Below are 23,834 nucleotides of genomic sequence, written 5' to 3'. Positions count from 1 at the left end.
AGCTATTGAACTGCTTATTAGTGCTATGATTGATTATAAATGTTAAAGAAACACTTATTAGCATTGTTAATTGCATATAGGTTGGGAAATGCATATTAGTGTTGCTATTTGCTGATGAATATCAAGAAGTGCTTATTAGTACCATGGTTGAATATATTATGTGTCGGCATGCTTATTAGCAGAAGAGGTATAGTTATTACTTACCTAATGGCCGAATTGATCACTACGAAGTGAGCCAGTTGTCAGTATGTTTTCTTGAAGCTTAGAGAGGTTGGCTGGCCAAGAGATACAGACCAGGGAAGAGAATGACTAGGGCTAGGCCCAACGGCCAGCTCTAGAGAACTAGCAGCAGTTGCTTGCTTTTATGCAAGCCAGGTTGCAGAGGTAGTAGGATTAGATCCGCCTCTTGAGACAGCATCAGGTTCAAGTAGGGAACCTACTGCCTGCAGTACAAGCAGTGATACAGCAAGGGGTACTGGCCGCAGTACAGCCCCAGTCAGGGGGAGTTAGATGGGAACCCATGTATGAAGGTTCAGGAAATGACACCCTCCAATTTTTTAGGGTAGCTCAAACCCACTGAAGGTTGAACAGTGGATGTTTATGATAACCATTATTTTTTAATTTTATGAGGGTAGGTGATAACGAGAGAGTGGCCTACGCCACTAACATGTTTTAGGAGGATGGCCGAATATTGTGGGAGGTGGTATCCCAGACCAAGGTAGTAAACACTATGGAATAGGAAGAATTCAGAACTCTGCTCAAGGAGAAATACTACAATTACGCAATCAAAGCTGCGAAGGCTAAAGAGTTAAGCAAGTTACTTCAGGGTAACATGGCAGTAACTGATTATGCTTTGATGATTGACAGATTGGCAAAGTTTTTCGGGGATCTGGTGCCCACTGATGGGACCAGAAAGGAGAGGTTTCTCCAGGGGCTACAGTTTATGATAACTCGGGATGTTCACATCACTACTATGCCTGAGGTGACTACTTACGCACCGGTTTTTGAGAAGGCGCTCACAACTGAGAGCGCAGAGAATGAGATCTGGCATGAGAGTATGGCCATAAGGGATTTTAGGAAGCCGGGACCTCCTTTTTTAGGCTTTTGTAGGGGCAGAAGCCTTAGTGACCAAAAGAGAAAGACTCCAAATATATTTTCAGCTTGATGGCCAGATAGGAGGCCACAGGCATTCAGATGGGCCGCCAAGGTGGCAGGGCAACCTGGAGAGTATTTCCCAGTGTATGCTCGGTGTAGGAAGTGTCCTATTGAGGAATGTCGAGCAAAGGCTTGTTTCGCTTGCAAAATTGTGGGACACTGCAGGAAAGATTGCTCGAGAATAAAGAAAGAAGAACCAAGGAAGGTGGACAGCCTAACGCCAGCTTGGATGTTCACCTCGACTCAGGTAGAGTCTGAGGCTAGTCCCTCGGTGGTTACAGGTCAGCTTTCTAGTATTGGGACCCTTTATACTATTTTATTGTTTTTGGGGCTATACATTCCCTCGTATCAAGTAGGGTAATTGATAGGTTGTGTAGACCATGGGGATATTATGCAGTGGATTTTGGAACTTTGTTGCCTACTGGGGAGTTAGTGGTTTCCAAGAGATGGGTTAGGTTGCTTTCGGTGGTAGTGGATGGTAGAGAGTTGTCAATTGACCTGATAGAGTTGGTTATGACCGACTTCGATATGATCTTGGGTATGGACTGGTGAGCCAGATATGGGGCTACAATAGATTGTAGGAAGAAGATGGTAACCTTTGAGCCTGTGGGTGAGGATCCCTTTGTATTCATAGGAACTGTGCATGGACCCCGTATACCTATGATATCTATACCTAGAGCTAGAGACCTATTGCAAAGAGGATGCATAAGAGTCTTAGCTAGTGTGGTGGATATCACTCAGGTCATAACGTGATAGACTAGATAAGTCAGTGAGTTTCTGGATGTGTGTCAAGAGGATTTTCCAGGGCTACCTCTACACAGGGAGATAGATTTTGTTATTGAATCAGTATCAGGGATGGAACTAGTGTCTAGGGCACTGTATTGAAAGGCTTCAGCAGAGCTGAAGTAATTAAAGGTTCAGTTATAGGGTAAGACGTTATTCTTCAATATAGATGTTCGATCTGGTTATGACCAGCTGAGGATTAGGGAGAAGGATATACCGAAGACTAATTTTGTATCTCATATGGGTATTATGAATTCTTAATTATGTCATTTGGATTGACTAATGCCCCTACAACACTTATGGATTTGATGAACAGGGTGTTCAAGGAATTTTTAAATCTATTTATGATCGTCTCTATCGATGATAATTTTGTATACACTCAGTCAAAGATTGGGCAAGGCCAAGGAATGCCTCAGAGATAAGAAGTTCCCTTGGATTGGCAAGGTATTACGTGTGTTAGTGGAAGGATTCTCAAGGATGGTTACCTCATTAACAAACTGACACGACAAAATCAGAAGTTTGTGTGGTCAGATAAGTGTGAAAACAACTTCTAAGGACGAAAAAGTTGATTGCCTACGCATCACTTCAGTTGAAGAATATGACTAGAGTTGGAATAGAGTTACTGGTGGGCCAGTTGGCCAACGTTATGCTCCAATTTACTCTTTTAGAAAGGATCAAAGGAAAATGGTTGAGTGACCCACAGTCGAGAAATATTAGAAGGGATGTCCTAGCTGGAATAACTAAGGACTATATAGTAGCGGGCATGAGTTTAGTTAAGGTATAAGGATTGGATTTGTGACACTGGGATTATATGGGAGATTCTGAATGACGTTCATGATATTCCTTATTCTCTATATCTAGGCACCATAAAGATGTGCTAGGATCTGAAAATTTTATAATGGTGGTCTGGGATGAAGAGGGACATAACTGAGTACATGGGAAAATGCCTGACCTGTTAGTAGGTCCAGAAGGAGTATTAGAATCCAGTAGGGCTACTATACTCTTTGGGTATCCCAGAGTGGAAATGGGAAGACATCATGATGGATTTCATAGTGGGATTTCCCAGGATAGTGGGCCACCATGATTCAGAATGGGTCATCATGGACTGGTACACAAAGTTGCCTAACTTTTTACAAGTGAGGATGAGTAATACAGATGGTCAGTCTGAGAGGACTATCCAGATACTGAAGGACATGATGAGAGCATGTGTATTGGGGTTTAAAGGGTTCTTGGGTAAATATTTGCCTCTGATAGAGTTTTCCTATAATAACAGCTACTAGTCGACTATTGGGGTCGCACCTTATGAGATGTTGTATGGTAGGAAGTGCATATCACCCATTCACTGGGATGAGATGGGTGAGATGAAATATATGGGGTCTAAGGCAGTATAGAGGACCACTGAGGCTATTTAAAAGATTAGAGCTCGGATGCTCGCATCTCAGAGTAGACAGAAGAGTTGTTCAGATCCAAAGAAGAGGAACGTGGAGTTCCAGGTGGGAGGCTATGTCTCCTTAGGGTTTCACCACTCAAAGGGGTGAAGAGATTTGGGAAGAAAGGCAAGTTGAGCCCTAGGTTCGTAGGACCATTTGAGATCCTAGAGAGGATCGGTCAGGTGGCCTACAGGTAAGCCTTACCTCCTGTGTTGTTTAGTGTACACAATGTATTTCATATTTCCATGTTGAGGAAACATGTGGTAGACGAGACTCATGTGTTGAATGATGAGGATCTGAAACTAGCGACAGAGTTATCCTATTAGGAGCAGTCAGTTCTAGTTTTTGATAGAAAGGACAAGATCTTAAGGAACAAAACCATACATTTAGTTAAGGTACTGAAGAGGAACAACAAGGTCAAGGAGTCGACCTAAGAGCTAAAGCTAGATATGCAGGATCTATATTCCAATCTGTTCAGGTAAAAATTTTCAGGACACAATTCCTGTAAGGAGGGGATAGTTGTAACACCTCAAATTACATAATAAGGCTTAAGGCCTTGATTAGGGGGCCAGGATGGAAATTTATGAGAATTATAGATATGTGTGATGAGTATGCATGTAATTTTGTGATTATGTGGGTTACATAATAATATGACTATATATGCATGTTTAGGTGTATTAAACATGCATGTGGGTCGATTTCTTATTAGAAGGGTAATTTTTGTAATATCGTTATGGGTATATTTGGCATATATGTGATATATGAGTGAGACCACATTATTATGTGGATATATTTGGATTACTCGGCACGAGGCAATCCTATGGAGAAAGTTAGCGGGAAAGTGACAACAGGACCTAATACCCGACTTGGGGTGAGTCAAGGGGTGTTTTAGGTATCTAGTACATTACCAAGTTGTCCGGTAATGAAAATGAATATTCGAGGATATATTTGATGTTAGTGAGAATAGGATGGGATACTGGGGATTTGGACCATTTTTCCCTCAGGGATGTTCTTGGTACCCCGTGTAACGCCCTACTTCCTTAGAGCCATTACTAAGTGAGTTTTTAAGACAAAACAGTGCAATGAACTCGCTAACCGAGGTTTTGAAGCAAAAGTGTGACTAATAAAAGTTAAGGCTGTAATCTTTGAAAATGCGTTGACTCAATAAAAACTTCTAGTATTAGACCATTGGGATCCCAAAATAAGGTTTGAAAACTATTTACATCTTGAAATAAGTTTACAGTTGATCAGTTACAAAATCATAGATTATTACAGCCATTTTCGAATAAACCCCCAACCAAAGCAGTCGGGCAGGCCAAACATGTACGCGTCGCTTCACGCTCTCCGTACTCATGGTTGGTTGACTCAGACTTTGCCCTACCTGCAACACAGAGCACCCGTGAGCCGAAGCCCAGCAAGAAAACTCATGCAGAACATAACATATGCAAATATACAGTAAATCATAACAGATAATCCACAGAAAAACAAGTCAACCATTAGACTAAGCAAACACGGCCATGCCGCCCCAGAAACCTTACCAAAGCCCTGGGGTATCGGTTCTCACCGCAAGGATCTCACACATATCCTCTGGGTCCCGGGCCCTGCCCTGACCATAAGCATCCCATGTGCTTAGTGTTACTTCCGGCTCCGCTGCCGTACCCGGCCTATGCCGCACTCGGCCCTTGCCGTTCATTTCATTATAACCACATATAGCATAAATCAAGCAACATTCAAACAAATGCTAATTCAATTAAATCTGCACCCTAACATGTAATGCAGTATAGGGCCATGCCCGGCAATCATCTCATCATGCAACATGCAATATAGGGCCGTGCCCCGCAATCACACTATGGGCCCACGCCCCATCCTACGGGTGTTATAGTTTTCTTACCTGTATTCCGAGCCTCCTGATGCACTCAAGCTGCGAGCACGGTCCTCTAGCAGGAGCCTCTCCAATATCCTAGTCACAACACACATGAAACATCCTTAAATGAGCTTCCAAGCCAAGCTCTAGTACTCGGAACGTTGAACTTCACCAAAAATGGTAAAAGACTCAACCCCGAGCACCCTAGGTTAAATTCCCAAGCCTAAATTCTCAAAATCCCAAAATTCCTTAAGCGCCCCGGCATGGCCCCCAAACAGGGCCACAAAAACGCCCAGAAACAGGTAAGGGCCGCGGCCCTACAAGGACCATGCCGCAGCCCGCCCTCCATCCTCAGCACAACTTAGCCTTCAAGGGCCGCGGCCCTCCAAGAACCATGCCGCGGCCCGACCCTTCGAACCCAGAAAAACCCACCATTTTCAAGCTTAAAACCTCACCTTAAGCCATCCCAAAGCTCCCAAATCAAAACCAATTAATAATCACAACATTAGTATCAAGATCAAAACACAATCACACCTAAAAATCTCATCTAGAGTTTCAAATTCCTCAAACTTTAAACCAACCATCCTATCTTTAAATTCCACACTAAAACTTTGAGAAATCAACCTTGAACCCAAGAAATAACAGAATATAAATCTTACCTTGAGTAGTCCTAGCTCAAATCTGGTTTTTGGTTCCTCAAATCCCTTTGAATCTCCTCCTAGGTCTCAAAACTTCAGCCCCATCTACACCTCTTCTCCTTTCTTCTTCTTCTCTTCCAATTTTATCAAGGCATCAAAATGACCCTAAATACCCAAACCGTGACCCACTAAAACCCAGCTGAGAATTGCCTATTACCCTTGCCAAATGACCATGCTACCCCTCCAAATGATCCTTTCTCAACTAATTCCTCAAGGGTACTCTAGTCCTTTCACTAATATTTCAATTCTACCATTTTCCAACTAAACTTGTTACCCACAGCAGTAACTAATGGTTACCCAAGTTACTAAATCACCAATAACCATTAACTGCTAATTCTCTACTTAACCATAAAATTCCCGAGGTACCCCTAGGCTCCTCCCGAGCCGGGTATAGAAATCCCGTTGTGACTCTTAAGTTAACTAGCTCTTTAGGACCGTCTCGGCACGTGCATCACAATAATAAAACCACACCCACGTGGTACAATTCACAGAATACAATTATCACATATCAATACAGTTATGCCCAACATGGCCAAAATTACAATTACGCCCTTCTAACACGATCCGGGCCTACATGCATACTAGTAAACATAGCCATGCATCTCAGTTAAACAAATAGCCAAATAACATGCTTTAAATCATAACCGCGCATTTAACTCATAAGATCACACAAAAATCCCAACACGCCATCCTGGCACACTAATCAAGGCCCTTAAGCCTTATTAGTGAATTCGGGTCGTTACAACTATCCCCTCCTCATAAAAATTTCGTCCTCGAAATTTATCCAAACACATCAGTCAGCAAACCCATAACTCTGACCCTGAATCCCAAAGTCCACCGCCTTTACTTTACTTTTCAACAACACCCTTACAAGAGTAACAATCTTGCCCCACAAGATCTTGTCTAATAGACATACTCTCGATAGCTCATCGTTTACACCGCAACCCTGCTGAAGCCTCAGGGTCTGCCTAGATTACAATGACCAATTCATTGTCTTATTCCTGATTCCAGAGATACTCAAAAGTCATCACCTCTACCAGGTGGGATCAACTTGTAGGCCCCGCTGGCCTAACCCTTAGTACAACTTCGGAATTTATGTTGAATTAAGAGTCAGAACTCTCCCTTCTTTCTCTGAACACCTTACAGATCCTCGTCTGTTATTGTGCAGAGATGCAGCTCTTTCCTTCCGGAGCTTTGTTTCCTCATAATTTAACAATTTACCAGCTCTTATGCTTTCAAATAGGCAGACACTCCTGCCTTAAGAGTTCCAACAACCTTTTCGACGCTCTCTCTGAACCAATGCCAAATCGTAGTATTCACTATCCTTCACCTCTTACCATGTCCTATGTCGTGTTACTTTAACAAGACACCAGCAACTGCCACCACGACTAACTTACCAGGGATTACACTTCCCTTAAAACCTCAAGTATTCGCCTACTCAGCGCTTAATTCTTTAAGATATCCGATAAGCTTTCAGACTGCCACTTCACTTGCAATCAACTGATAATCCCATATTCCCACTCTGTTCTTTTCGTTCTCTAAATCCATTCCAAAATTTAAAATACCATAGGGTCTCAAGTCGATATCATCGACGCTCCATCCTGAAACCAGTTCACTTGACCCAACCACATTAACTCCATCAACTGAGTTAAAACTTTTCATGTCCAAACACCTTATTCAAGGTCTAAAGTGGTCTATTCTCATCATACACTACCACATCACTTAACCCCTCAGGGTCCAAAGGAAAACACTAGATTCCGTCACCCGCTCGACCCTCCCGGTACAACGTACCCAAGGAGGTGGAATGATATCCATTCAGAATTCTCATTCAAAAATCAAATCTAATTGGATCCTTTATCCATTCCTGGTATCCCAACTTGTACTACCTTAGCAGGGTCCTTCCCTGCTTCATCTCAAGCCAACACTTTGAATTCCATAGATCATTGACACTCACCAGCTAATCATACCTACTAGCGTTACGCCAAACTCAGTCGTCGCCTTGTCCACTCTATTACAGTCTATGGTGCTATCCCCTGACTGACACACGCCTCACAGCTAGGAGTTCCGTCTCCAATTATAACTCCCCTCGCTCAATCGAGGATTTCAAACACAGATCATCTGTCCGTTACTTTTCACCACCTCTGTGTCTTCAATGCTATCTTTCTTACTAATACCCAATACTCAAGCACCTTATGATATGCATAACTGTTAACTTAACGCTCCAAGTATATCAACCACGTTCATTCTTTCACCTCTCGCCAGGTTCGATCCATCCTCGCGTCAATTATTCCTGGGCGTGTCCAATCATGGTACACTCCCACATATCCATAACCCTACCATAGATCAGGTCCTTTATGCAATCACTCTTTACTTAACCAAAACACACGCAAATTCCATCATCGTCCGTAACCAATCAAATCTTACCTTGTCTTCTGAATTTCTTTATGATTTGACACCACTCAATCCGTCTAACCTCATGTTTTGCTGTTCTTCTCATCTCGGATGTAGTCGTCTCCGGAGGTGCTTGTGCAATAGATGACGCGCTTACCAGTCTTGTTATGCCTTCAATTCTTCAGACGTTCTTCATTAGCTTCTTTGTGACTTCAGATCAAATCTTCTCATACCTGTCCTTTCTTCTTGCAGCTGAAATCTGAGAACTCCTGACGACACCCAACTAACACTCCGTAGAACCTTACCTGATACTCTGCCTTCTGGGTACTAACGTCTTCAGAATAATAATCAGTTGCTCACCATTTTCGTCTGGGAGTAATCCACATGCACTGCTCGTGAGCTTGAAGGGGACTTGCCCACACCGTTCATGCATTCTCTGCCCAAAGAACTTACCTGTGCTGCTGTAGCTTGAACCATTCCAGAATCTTTGTTACCAACTCCTCATACCCTACCCGGTGCAAGCTAGACAATTCACGAAATGTCTCTATCCTCGGTTTCCAACCGGTAATAACCAGGTCATAGATCAACTCTTGGAGACATCGTCCTATCTTGTATCCAACATTGTACTTTTCGTTCTAACCCGACGATGCTAACAATCCCCGCAGTATAACACTCTGGCTAAACCAAGGTCAAATTCCTTCGATTGCTTCAATAGATTTTCTGTCAACCATAACCGTCCTCTACAACATCCCTTATACCAATCCTATCTGTAGTCTGACCTTGAAGTATTCCCTAAATCTTTCTTTGCATACTCACATAACTTTTCCACTGGTTAGCTCTGTCTCCTTTACGTACTCCAGATGATATCCTCAACAATCCATCTACCAGAGTTTCTTATTTCTTCTTAATAAGTATTACTATCATCAGCCTCTCGAATAGCACCTTTGAGGCTTCCTCTCTATATCCATCTCCCTTTCGGAACATTTTCAACACCGAGCCCTTCCAGTTCGTTACATGCCCAGAGCATAAGCTCGTCAGTTAAATACTCATCCTTGAGGACTCAGCCTCGAACCTCGAATGTATCGATGCATTCCAGTTCTCCGTTTCCCGCACCATGGGAAATCCATCCTAACATCTCGAGTCATTCTACGTAGAAGTCATGTCCTCACCTGACCTCCTCTCAGGTGGCATCCTCTTCCTCATGTGCATACTAATTAACCTCCTCGTTCCTGTCGCCATCTCGATAACTACCTTTTCGATCAGGCTTCTTTCCAATCTCAATCTAGGTGCCCAAGCACTGTCTGGAGTCCTTTTACCTCAAAATTGAGAATCCGACCTCGCTGCGTTCTATCAACAAAAGTACCGTCTTATCAGTCAGACTTTTCCCCTTTTTCTTGGCAATCCAGAAGCCACAACACTATCCGGGGTTCTTTCAACTTGATTATCACGAATCTATCTTTACTAATTCCATCGAAGGAAGCACCGCCCTTGCGGCTCTAGCACTCATGCTCTAATCATCAACCATCAGTTCCTCGAACAACATGGCCCTCTCCGCCATCCACATGCAGACGATAAACTCATACCTCAGAGCAGCCCAAATACCTTAGACTATTCCCGATCTCAAATCCTTAAATGGGTCGCCATCAATTCCGGATACATCCATCAGTAGAACTTTCCGAAATGAATTACCCAAATCACCAAACCCATCGATCTACGCTGTTGTTACCCCCAACAGTCCAAACCAAACTTATCAGTCCACCAGTCTCCACAGTTCAAATCATGTCTTTAAAATCTCTTCTAACCATTCATCATCTAAGTTCTTTCCAACCCATTAAGCCAGTACCTCAGCCCAAGTACCAATTCCAGGCATCCCTCTGCCTCAACATTTAACATAACCCTCTAATCAGGATCTCTCATCCTCTTAACCATGGGTGGAATTAACTCTGCTCATCTAATGATAAATTCCTTGTCAACTCGAATTCTCCTCAAAACCCGAGGATAACACCCTTTAAGCCTTTCATATAGTACCCTTATCTGTCCATACTTCACAGTAAACCAACACTGGTAACCTTACTGTCAAAACCTCGAAATCAGCTATTTCCCCAGAGAAATCCGCTATCCTTCTATCCCGTAAAAACTGACAAACTCCACAGCTTACTCACACCCTAGTGACCCTTTGCTGCTGCTTTTTGGGATAACTGGAGATCCCAACTCCAACTTATACCTAGAATCCCTCTCTCCACACACTATCAGGTCCACAAACCCTTCTAGGAACCAACAACACGAGTTCACCTGTCAAAACTGACCCAACTCCTGAACTCTGTGGTCCCTACTCTGAACCAAACCACCACTAGGTCCAAACATCCACAGGTATAATGCACACACAAGCATATACTAGGTCAAATCCATAATGATATACATTTAGCTACCAAATTCATCATCACCAAGTATACCCAGATCTCAACATGCTTCACACAAGAAAATAAACAGATATAACTAATGAATTAATTCAGAAAATTAACCACATACACTCAATATGCGAACCATTATGCCAATATTCATCCATATGCATAATAGTATTATTCAGCATGCATCAATCTCAACATGCAATAGTCAAGGGCCAGGCCCTATCAGTATCTCATGCATATGTCATCTCATTCCTCATGCTCCATATAATTAAGCAGGAAAACAGGGCATTCAAACATATATTCAGTCATGTCAATCATTCATACCAACCAACCCTGAGTCGAGCTTGTCACTGACAGCGAGCGTACATGTTCGGTCGATCTCCAGAACCAATAAACCTTGGCTCGCTCTGAAACCAAGTTGTAACGCCCTAATTCCTTAGAGCCGTTACTAAGTGAGTTTTTAAGACAAAACAGTGCAATGAACTCGCTAACCGAGGTTTTGAAGCAAAAGTGTGACTAATAAAAGTTAAGGCTGTAATCTTTGAAAATGCGTTGACTCAATAAAAACTTCTAGTATTAGACCATTGGGATCCCAAAATAAGGTTTGAAAACTATTTACATCTTGAAATAAGTTTACAGTTGATCAGTTACAAAATCATAGATTATTACAGCCATTTTCGAATAAACCCCCAACCAAAGCAGTCGGGCAGGCCAAACATGTACGCGTCGCTTCACGCTCTCCGTACTCATGGTTGGTTGACTCAGACTTTGCCCTACCTGCAACACAGAGCACCCGTGAGCCGAAGCCCAGCAAGAAAACTCATGCAGAACATAACATATGCAAATATACAGTAAATCATAACAGATAATCCACAAAAAACAAGTCAACCATTAGACTAAGCAAACACGGCCATGCCGCCCCAGAAACCTTACCAAAGCCCTGGGGTATCGGTTCTCACCGCAAGGATCTCACACATATCCTCTGGGTCCCGGGCCCTGCCCTGACCATAAGCATCCCATGTGCTTAGTGTTACTTCCGGCTCCGCTGCCGTACCCGGCCTATGCCGCACTCGGCCCTTGCCGTTCATTTCATTATAACCACATATAGCATAAATCAAGCAACATTCAAACAAATGCTAATTCAATTAAATCTGCACCCTAACATGTAATGCAGTATAGGGCCATGCCCGGCAATCATCTCATCATGCAACATGCAATATAGGGCCGTGCCCCGCAATCACACTATGGGCCCACGCCCCATCCTACGGGTGTTATAGTTTTCTTACCTGTATTCCGAGCCTCCTGATGCACTCAAGCCGCGAGCACGGTCCTCTAGCACGAGCCTCTCCAATATCCTAGTCACAACACACATGAAACATCCTTAAATGAGCTTCCAAGCCAAGCTCTAGTACTCGGAACGTTGAACTTCACCAAAAATGGTAAAAGACTCAACCCCGAGCACCCTAGGTTAAATTCCCAAGCCTAAATTCTCAAAATCCCAAAATTCCTTAAGCGCCCCGGCATGGCCCAACCATGCCGCGGCATGGCCCCCAAACAGGGCCACAAAAACGCCCAGAAACAGGTAAGGGCCGCGACCCTACAAGGACCATGCCGCGGCCCGCCCTCCATCCTCAGCACAACTTAGCCTTCAAGGGCCGCGGCCCTCCAAGAACCATGCCGCGGCCTGACCCTTCGAACCCAGAAAAACCCACCATTTTCAAGCTTAAAACCTCACCTTAAGCCATCCCAAAGCTCCCAAATCAAAACCAATTAATAATCACAACATTAGAATCAAGATCAAAACACAATCACACCTAAAAATCTCATCTAGAGTTTCAAATTCCTCAAACTTTAAACCAACCATCCTATCTTTAAATTCCACACTAAAACTTTGAGAAATCAACCTTGAACCCAAGAAATAACAGAATATAAATCTTACCTTGAGTAGTCCTAGCTCAAATCTGGTTTTTGGTTCCTCAAATCCCTTTGAATCTCCTCCTAGGTCTCAAAACTTCAGCCCCATCTACACCTCTTCTCCTTTCTTCTTCTTCTCTTCCAATTTTATCAAGGCATCAAAATGACCCTAAATACCCAAACCGTGACCCACTAAAACCCAGCTGAGAATTGCCTATTACCCTTGCCAAATGACCATGCTACTCCTCCAAATGATCCTTTCTCAACTAATTCCTCAAGGGTACTCTAGTCCTTTCACTAATATTTCAATTCTACCATTTTCCAACTAAACTTGTTTCCCACAGCAGTAACTAATGGTTACCCAAGTTACTAAATCACCAATAACCATTAACTGCTAATTCTCTACTTAACCATAAAATTCCCGAGGTACCCCTAGGCTCCTCCCGAGCCGGGTATAGAAATCCCGTTGTGACTCTTAAGTTAACTAGCTCTTTAGGACCGTCTCGGCACGTGCATCACAATAATAAAACCACACCCACGTGGTACAATTCACAGAATACAATTATCACATATCAATACAGTTATGCCCAACATGGCCAAAATTACAATTACGCCCTTCTAACACGATCCGGGCCTACATGCATACTAGTAAACATAGCCATGCATCTCAGTTAAACAAATAGCCAAATAACATGCTTTAAATCATAACCGCGCATTTAACTCATAAGATCACACAAAAATCCCAACACGCCATCCTGGCACACTAATCAAGGCCCTTAAGCCTTATTAGTGAATTCGGGTCGTTACACCCCGAGCCTCGGCATTAGCTTAAGTAACTTAAGCCTTAAGGAAGTAAACAATCAAACACTCAGCAACACCAACTGACTATTTCTCTCTCTCATTCTCTCTTTTTTATCCAAGGGGATTAATTGAAGAAAGCTAAGAAATTATTGGCTGAATCATGAGAGATTGGAGGCTTAGCTCTAGAATCGAATTAGCTATAGCTAGGGGGACTTAAATCACAGCTGAGGCAAATTTCTGACCTCTATTTTAATTGAATTCTATGAAAGTTTTTTTTTTGTTCTTGAGCTTGTGGCTCAAGTGTTGGATTTTGGGTTTTAATGGGTTTTCCATCAAATTTTAAGTTGGGTTTTGTTGCTGGGAAGATGTTTAATTTGTTATGAGAATTCAATTGTGGTTTTAGAATGGATTTGGGGCATTTTTTATTAGGTTTGGCTGAAGAAAAACCAGAGAATTCTGGGTTCGTAGGGCTGGGCTACGACCCTCTTGAACCCAGGATCCAGGGAAGGGTCTGATGTGAGGTTGGCTGAGCTGCGAAGCGTTTTCAGTGAGCAAAGAGGTTGGAGCCTCTGACTTGGGTGGGTTGCGGCTCAAATGCTTGGGCCATGGTGCTTAAGGGGTTTTGAGCCCTGGAAGGGGTTTTGAGTGTGGGAACTCAACCCTAAGGGCTTGAGATCGATTCTACTAGCAAGTTTAGTAGAATTTGACATCTCGGAGGCTAGGACTCGCTCCAAAGGCCTTTATTTTCTCGTTACTGATGGGATTTTATATTATCATTGTGACTAGGTTAGCACGAGGGGCCCGGAACCAGGATCGTGCTGGAGGGTTGTTCTTATTATCATGCTATACTCAGACCTGAGGTAAGAAAAGTGCACCTGGTCTGCGTTTAGGGCTCGACCCGAATATAGTGCAAAAATAATGTTATGTTGAGAATGTTTTATCAAACATATTGAATGTGTTATGTTTACCTATGTTATGTAATAACTGCTAATCTGTATATATGATTGGGGAAGCTCAGCTTATAAGCTGAAGGTTTATCTATGTTATCTAGTGAAGGGCTTGGCTTAATAGTCAAGGGTATTGTCGGTTTAAAGACTCGACTTATCAGTCAAAGGATTAAAACTCGACTTATCAGTCGAGGGATTAAGACTCGACTTATTAGTTGGGGGATTAAGACTCTACTTATCAGTCGATGATTAAGACTCGACTTATCAGTCGATGGTTAAGACTCAACTTATTAGTCAAAGGTTAAGACTCAACTTATTAGTCGAAGGTTAAGACTCGACTTATTAGTCGATGATTAAGACTTGACTTATCAAACAATGGTTAACACTCGACTTAATAGTCGAAGGTTAAGACTCAACTTATCAGTCGATGATTAAGACTCGACTTATCAGTCGAAGGTTAAGACTCGACTTATCAGCCGGTGATTTAGACTCAACTTAATAGTCGATTGTTAAGACTCGCCTTATAGGCACGACTTATCAGTTAAAGATTGAAAGACTCAACTTATTAGTAAAGGGTTAAAGGACTCGGCTTATGAGTCGAGAGTTAAAGGCTCGGCTTAGAAGTCGAGGGCAGTAATAGTCTATCGAACGCTGGCCGATAGGGTTAAGCAGACCTGGAAGCGAGATACATGCATGAACACCTTTAAGGTCATCTAGAATGTGAAGCATAAGATCCGCTTAGCCATATCAAAGACCGGTTATGTGATAGATGGGCATTAAAGCCCTATTGTGACTCTACAGTCACTTGTAGGAGTGAATTGCATGCATGAGAAGGGTTATTACTGTTGGAATGCTAGTTATGATTCTGTGATCTGATAATGTACTGCTTATAAGCATGTTTATGTTTTCTTGCTGAGCCTTGGGTCACAAGTGTTAAATTGTGCAGGAAAAGGAAAGAAAATGTTGGACCAGCCATGAGTTGGAGAACTTTAGGGGCGGAGTGTACATATGCGGCCTACTCGTCCGCCACGACCAAGGTTATCAATTGGAACTAGGGTTGCACCCTGATTTTTCTGCCTAGGTCGACTTTTGTATTCCTTTTTGGGGGTTTTGTAACCGTTCTAAACTACGATGGGATCACATGTATAGTAGTCAAACTTTTTAATAAAATCGTTGACTGTTGACCGAAAATTTTAGTACCTAAATCTGTGGTTAGTTTTAATTATACGATTTAAACTCAAGTTACTCATTTATCGAGTTAAGCACTATCTAAACTACACAGTGTAACGGTCCTGAATTGGGAGGACGTTAAAAGGTGCCTTTGGGCCATTTGAGCTGTGGTACCTGTTAGGGCGCAGCGTGTCGCATGTCGAGTCAGAGGAGAGCTTGGGCTCTTCGACTTGGGGCAGGCCGCAATTTCTTTGTTTTGAGTCATTGCGCTTGAAGGGTTTTGAGCCCCTGGAGGGTTTTTGAGTGTGATAACTTAAGCCTAAGGGCTCTGGATTGATTCTACTACCCGGTTTAGTAGATTTCGATGTCTCGAAGGCTAGGACTCAGTCCAAAAGCATTTATTCGCTCGTTTTGACAAGGTTCTCTATTGGTTGTGACTAGGTTATCGAGGGTTGTTCTTAATACACTTTTCACTCGGACTTAAGGTCAGAAAACTGCACCCAATACGTGATATGTGTGATTAGGGCTTGGCCGGATTGTTTATTATAATTATGAATAGATCTCGGCCCCTAAGAATGAACGTGATTTAGGTTATTTTGAAATGGTAGAATTATGGATAATTTTTTAATGAATGCTTGCCTTGTTTCCATAGGTAGGGCTCGACCCCGTTATGGAACATGGTTACTACTGTGTTTGTGTATGATTGGTTACGATACCATGATTTATATGTATGCATACTTGTATTGTCTAAAGTATGCTTATTTGTATCTGTATCAGAATGTTTGGTTAAAGCCTTGAGTTATTAGTCAAGCATTGCAATAGCGCGTTGCGCGCTAGTCGAGAGGCTTAGGCCCAATCAAGGACGTACTGTTGCATTGGTCGACCCTGTGGTCGTTGGAAAACAAAGCGACTGGGTAGCTCTATGGCTAGTTACTCAGAGCTAAAAGCAAGGGCCCGAGGTGACTCTATGGTCACATAGTTAGGGCATAGGGCCCCAAGTTGACTCTATGGTCAACTATTCAGGGCAGCGGGCCCCATTATGATCCAATGATCATTTATTTGTAATTGTATGCATGCATGCGTTGGTTATTACTACTGGGCATGCTAGATATGTATTTGAAATATTTATTTTAGTTCATGCACATGTTTAAGTTTTCTTGTAGAGCCTTGGCTCACGGGTGCTATGTGGTGCAGGTAAGGGAAAAGGAAAGCTAGACTAGCCATGAGTTGAAGAGCTTCGGCGGCGGCGTGTACATATGCAGCTGCTCGTCCACCACGGCCGAGGATAGTTCGGAGGAACTAGGGTTGTAACCATACTTTTGCTGCTTAGGCTGGTTAGTTGTAACTTTTGATTTGTATATACCCATTTAAACGTCTATTTGTAATATTTTGGGATCCCATGTATGTATGAAACTTTCAAATGAAAAGTCAATTTTTCCTTTGAACAAAATTTTAAACCCTAACCCTTGACATTAACCGTAGTTACACGTTTATAACAAAATGACTTGATTAACAAGTCTAAAACTATTTAAAGTACACAGTGTAATGGTCCTGGGCTAGGAGGATGTTACACTTTCTCTCTCTAAACTCGGTAGCCACCTTCAAGAATGAGCCTCCAAAGCTCATTGTTTCCCTACTTAACATAACCCAATGAAAAACTTAGAATCAATTACCACAAATCACTCCCTTGTTATTTCCTAATTTCCCTCTCCCAAATAAAGGCAATAAAAACCTTTGATCCATAAAGGAAAATAAATAAAATAATTAGGAAAATCAATTTCCTTTCCCCCTATGTAGCTGTCGCCCACTCTCTCTCACTCTCCTTCTCATTTTCTCACATTCTAATTTTCTCACAAAATCAAAGACAACCAAACAAAAATAACCTCATAATTACATAGTGATTTTCATAAACCCAAAAATAGCTAAAAGACATCTAATTTAATTGATTTGAATTTCAAAACTAAATGGGAAAAGAAATCTCACCCTTTCCCTCTCTTCCACACGCCTATTCACACTATTTCCTCTCCCAATTTATTTCTCAATTATTTCTTTTTTTTTTCTAAATTATCTAAATAAAAATAAATAAATAATCAATAGAAAAAAATATATACAATATGCATGGAAACTAATGCATGCTCACCATGCACATGCACACACACACAAGTGCTCTAGTCCATCACTACTAAGCATGCACCTCCTTGCACACAATCAAATCTCTAGAACTCACAAAATAAAACAATTAACAGTTTTAATTCACATAATTTCTACCAAACAATTTAAACAATAAATTTCTAACACTTAACAATTAAATAAAATAAAATAAAAATTGGTGCGCTACACCAAGAAATAAAATCTTTAAACTTTATTTTTTTTTCAACTATTTGTGTTAACAACCATTTTACCACATGATTGGAAAGTGCACAAAAGAACTCTGGAGATCACTTCTTAATAACTAAACACAGTAAAAATTGACTCAAACCAACAAGTTTTTCTCATGCTCGGATAATTTTTAGAAAATTTGACTTAAAAATTCAATAAGATAATAAGATTCTCCAAATGAATACTAATGAATGTTCACCACCCCCAACCAAAAACCAGACATTGTCCTCAATGTCAAAATGAATACTCAATGAAAAAGATAGGGAAAGAGAACACCTGGATGATGATAATGTCCATGAGGCAATAGCGGAAATAACATGATAACAATACCCCAAAACAATCAAAAGACAAAAACAAAAAACACACAAAAATGAAAATGAAAGAAACAAAAATAAAAATAAAGGAAAAACAAACAAACCATTCAGAATTCAGAGTGTATAAATTGGGTCCTTAAGAAGGGCTTCTTCAACGTGACTCACACTCTCAATGAAATGCTTCAGTCTTTGGCCATTGACTCTGAAAATTCTCCCATCAGTTGGATCCTCAACCTCAACAGAACCGTTGGGAAATACTTGTTTCACCACAAATGGACAAATCCAACGCGATCTCAATTTACTGGGGTGCAAGTGTAAGCAAGAATCATAATGATGAACTTTCTGATTCGGGTCAAAGTATTTTCGCAGGATCTTTATATCGTGAGAGACTTTCAACTTCTCTTTATAGATCATGGAATTTTCATATGCATTGTTTCTTAACTCCTCAACTTCAGACAATTGGAGTTTACGATTGATACCTGCGGTATTAAGATTAAAGTTGAGGGCCTTGATAGTCGAATAAGCCTTATGCTTAAGCTCGATCGGTAAATGACATTATTTTCCAAAGACAAGCTGATAAGGAGACATCCCAAGAGGTTATTTGAAAGCAGTGCGGTATGCCCACAGAGCGTCTAGAAGACGTGTAGACTAATCTTTGCGGTCGGGACTTACCGTCTTTTCCAGAATGTGTTTTATCTCCCTATTGGCTAACTCAGCTTGGCCATTAGCTTGTGGATGATAGGCATCTGCAACTTTATGAAGTACATTCTACTTACGCATTAGAGCCTCAAAAGATCTGTTGCAAATGTGTGTGCCTTGATCAATGATGATTCCACGAGAGGAGTACCGAACCTTGATAACACATTTTCTGTTAATAACTTGACAACTGTAGCATTATCAATGGTTCGACAGGGTACTACATCGACCCATTTTGAAACATAATCCACAGCTAGAAGGATGTAAAGGTATCCAAAAGAAGGTGGGAATGGTCCCATAAAGTATATCCCCCAACAATCAAATATTTCGATAACAAGAATTGGGTTCAAGGGCATCATGTGTCGACGCAACAAGGAACCTAACATATGGCACCTAATACAAAAACGCCAAAAATCAATGGTGTCTTTAAACAAAGTGGGCCAGTAAAGACCGCACTGTAAGATTTTTGCAACAGTTTTATTTATAGAGAAGTGACCACCACAAGCATCATTGTGGAAAAAATTCAGCACACTAGACACCGCATCATTGTGGATGCATTTTCGCATGATTTGGTCAGGGAAATACTTGAATAAATATGGGTCATCCCAAATGAAATTGCGCACCTCAACTAGAAATTTGTGTTTATCTTTTGAACTCCACTCAGAAGGAAGTTCACCTGTTACTAAGTAGTTAACAATGTGTGCATACCATGGTATCTTAGTAACAAAAAGCAATTGTGCATCCAGGAAATCATCATGAATAGGTGGGCCATCACCGGGATCATTGAAGTCAAGTCGGGACAAGTGGTCTGTGATAGTATTTTCGACACCTTTCTTGTCTTTGATCGTTATATCAAATTCTTACAAGAGGTATCCACCGTATTAATCACACCTTAACATCCTTTTTTGAAAGGAGATACTTGAGGGTTGAGTGATTTGTGAAGATCGTAATAGGGGACCCAATTAAATAAGCTAAAGACCATGGTAAGCAACTATTTTTCAGTATTAGAATAATTCATTTGAGTATTATTGAGAGTTCGACTTGCATAATAGACAACAAAGGGTTTCCTCTTCCTCCATTGTCGCAACACAACTCTCACATCAATGTTACTGGCGTCACACATGATTTCAAAAGGAAGAATCAGGTTATTGGATGATGGGAGTAGAAGTGAGTGAGGTCACAAGTGTTTGGAATGAATCCTCACAATTTGATGTCCACTCAAAGACGACATCCTTGGCTAGGAGGTTAAATAATGGATGGGAGATCATTGAAAAGTTTTGTATGAACCTCCTATAGAAACCAGCATGACCAAGGAAGGACCTAATGTCTTTGACAGTCTTGGGGGTAGGCAATTTTGAGATGAGGTCAATTTTAGATTGTTCAACCTCAATCCCTCTTTTAGAGACAATGTGGCCTAAGACTATGCCGGAACATACCATGAAATGACACTTCTCCCAATTAAGCACAAGACCTTTCTCAAAGCATCATTTTAAAAAGGCTTCAAGACTGAGAAGGCAAGTATCAATAGAGTTTCCAAAGATGATTAAGTCATCCATGAATACTTCCATAGATATTTTAATCATGTCACTGAAGATACTCATCATGCATCTTTGGAAAGTAGCTGGTGCATTACAAAGTCCAAATGGCATACGCCGAAAAGCATAAGTGCCAAAAGGACAAGTGAAAGTGGTCTTATCTTGATCCTCTAATGTAATTTCAATTTGGTAATAACTTGAATAGCCATCAAGAAAGCAATAGAAAGGATGACCAGCTACATGCTCAAGGATTTGATCAATGAATGGGAGCAGAAAATGATCTTTGTGGGAGGCAGCATTTAATTTTCTGTAATCAATGCACATGCGCCATCTCGTCACAGTTCTTGTGGGGACAAAGGTCCCTTTCTCATTTTGAACAACGGTTACTCCTGATTTCTTGGGTACTACCTGAGTCAGACTAACCCACAAGTTATTGTCCACGAGATAGATTATACCAGCATCAAGCGATTTCATAACTTCATTTTCACGACTTCTTTCATTGTGGGATTTATTCGCCTTTGAGGGCCCCTTAGAAGGATGGCCTCGTCCTCAATATTTATTCGATGGGAGAAAATTAAGGGACTAATACCTTTAATATCAGGCAAGTGTCTAACCTATCACAAATTTATGCGTTCGCAGTAGCTTGAGTAACTACAATTCTTGGGAATTTTGAAGGTTGACAAGATGATAACTAGAAAGGTTTCACCATCTCCTAGGAAGATTTTGGTTGTGCCCTCTCACAAGGTAGCTTTTCAAAGCAAGGCTTCCAAAACTTTGTCCCTTTATGTTGTGAGTCTTTATGATAAGAAATTGCAAGAGTGGACTCAACAAGGTCAGGAATTTCATACCCAGACAGAATGAGGAGTTCATTAAAATTATTGAAATTCCTTCGTAATTAAATCTCCTCAGGAATTAGAGTGTCAATCATAAAAGTTTGATAACACTCGTCATCTTCTTGGGGTTTTTTTCCAATGTGGAAAATATTTATTTCCAGCATCATATTTCCAAATGGTATCTTCATTAAACCATTTAGACAATTGACTAAAGCATTTGAGTAGCAAGGAATACTCTTCCGAGGATAATAGGAATTTTTTACTCCATGTTTACCACAGATTGGGTATCAAGGACATGAAAATCCACGAGGTAATAAAAATTTTCAATTTGAACTAGAACATCCTCAACAATACCCCTAGGATTTTTGAAGAAGCGGTTAACTAGCTGTAGCACAATAGATGTTGGATTCATTTCTCCAAGACCGAGTTGCGAGCACACAAAATAATGCATGAGATTAACACTCGCATCATGGTTAAGTAAAGCTTGGCTAACTTTGCGAGTCCCAATTTAGCAAGAAATTGTGGGAAAACCAGTATCTTTGTATTTTGGCGGTATTTTTGTTCAATCACCGCACTCACTTGTTCAATCAAGAAAGCAATCTTATTTACATGATGCTTCCTTTTTCAAGTGCATAGATCCTTAATGATTTTGGCATAAGTTGGCACTTGTTTTATGATGTGAAGCAAAGGAAGATTAATCTTCACTTGTGTCAAGTGCTCAAGGATTTCAGTTCGGTTATCAGGAATTTTCCCAACAGGTCTCAAAGCCTGGGGAAATGGAACATTTGTAGAAGCATTGGGTGGTGCACTCATAGGAATAGCATTTGGAGTGCTTGAAGTAGTGGTTTTTATGGATGGATATTTTAAAGTTTTACCACTTCTAGTTGTGATGGCATTGACCTCCTTAACATTTTGATCGTTGGAGATGGAGGATTGGGACATGTGTTGCCCTCGTGCATTGAATAGAGGTTGCGAAGGAATTTTTCCTTTTTTAGAAATAGCCAAGGATCTAGTCAGTTTTGAAAATTGACTTTTCATTGCCTTGATTTCTTCCATCATTTGGCGATTTAGTTTGGATTGTTCCTCTATGAATGCATGAAGGGTATTCTCAAGAGAATTCCTTTGTGGATGAGCATTGTATTGAGGCGCAAAATATTCCTTTGGTGGTTGAGTTTGATGCTCGTTTCTCCATTGGTTTCCAGACGATTGAGCTTGGTTGGAATCTCTACAACTAAAATTTCGGTGGTTTCTCCAACCAGGGTTGTACGTATGGGAGAATGGCTTGTTATATGTCCCTAAGGCATTGCATTTCTCCTCATAAACCCCCTCATTTCATTTAAAGCTAAGCAGTCTTTAGCTAAATGTTTCATCCCTCCACATACAAAATAAGGTTCTTATGGTTCCGCTTGAGCAATCATGTGTGGTTTTTGGCTACTTTTCGTCATCAAGACCTCGAACTACTTTTTCAAACCTTTTATTTGGGCTTAACACTATCATCTTGTCAAAGTTTACAGATTCCAGATTGTTTATGTCGGTTGGTGCTCTCAGTAGCACTTGGACCAATCCAGATGTGAGATTTTTTGCAGCTTCTTCGAGATATTCAAGAGCATTGTCTGATTCTTTTTTGAATAATTTACCAATGTGTAGCATTTCTACAAATTGGCATTCATGACATGTAAGGCCTTCATAGAAGTAACTAACCAAACGCCAATTCTCATAGCCATGGTGAGGGCACTAATTTAACAGATCTTTGAATCTTTCCCAGACATGATAGAATGTTTCATTATCTTTTTAGGAAAATGTTGAAATATGTCATTTTAGACCGTTGGTCTTATGGTTAGGGAAATGTTTCAGAAAGAAAGATTTGGTCATTTCCTCCCATGTTCCAATAGACATAGGTCTTAAAGAGTATAACCAACTTTTAGCTTTGTCCTTCAAAGAGAAGGGGAACAACTTTAATCACACAAAATTGGTGTTTTCAACTCGGTTATGGAACGTGGCTACTACCTCCTCAAATTCTCAAATATGAACGTGGACTTTCCTTTTCCATTCTATGAAATGTGGGCAAGAGTTGTATCATGTCGGGTTTAAATTCCAATGTTGGCATATTAAAGGGAATATAATGCATGAAGGAGTGGAAGTACGAGTAGGATGGAGGTAGTCATTTAGAGTTCTTAGTTGGATTTAATTATTTTGATCCATTGCAAATGGATTATCACCAACCAAGGTGTCTAGAGAAGAAGGAATGATGGAAGGAATTCCGAAACGAGTGGTGGATGAATTTGAAGGAGTTTCACTCGAAGTTTCGTGATGATTCATCCACTTTCGGAAATAATATTTTTTTTAGTTTTAGATATTTTTTTTAACTTGTTAAACTTGTTTCTGGGTAGATTTGGAGGTTTTAGGGTAATCTCCAACACTTTAATAGAATTCCATGAGGTTACTGAGTAAGTATGGAGGATCACAAGTTAAACCTTTTCGACCAAATAACCTTTAAGCAAAGTGAAATTGCTTAT

General features: G+C 41.0%; 1 non-coding gene across 1 annotated transcript; it reads left to right on the top strand.

Moving 5' to 3' along the window:
- The first annotated feature begins 23,035 nt into the window (after positions 1 to 23,035).
- Positions 23,036 to 23,142, top strand: LOC133828192 (small nucleolar RNA R71). Its single transcript, XR_009890827.1, has one exon. It is a non-coding gene; the product is annotated as a small nucleolar RNA R71 (small nucleolar RNA).
- The last annotated feature ends 692 nt before the right edge of the window (positions 23,143 to 23,834 follow it).

Source organism: Humulus lupulus, chromosome 3, assembly GCF_963169125.1.
Source record: "Humulus lupulus chromosome 3, drHumLupu1.1, whole genome shotgun sequence".
NCBI lineage: Eukaryota > Viridiplantae > Streptophyta > Magnoliopsida > Rosales > Cannabaceae > Humulus > Humulus lupulus.
Note: the sequence above shows the minus strand (reverse complement) of the source record. Positions and strands in the feature narration are given on the sequence as shown.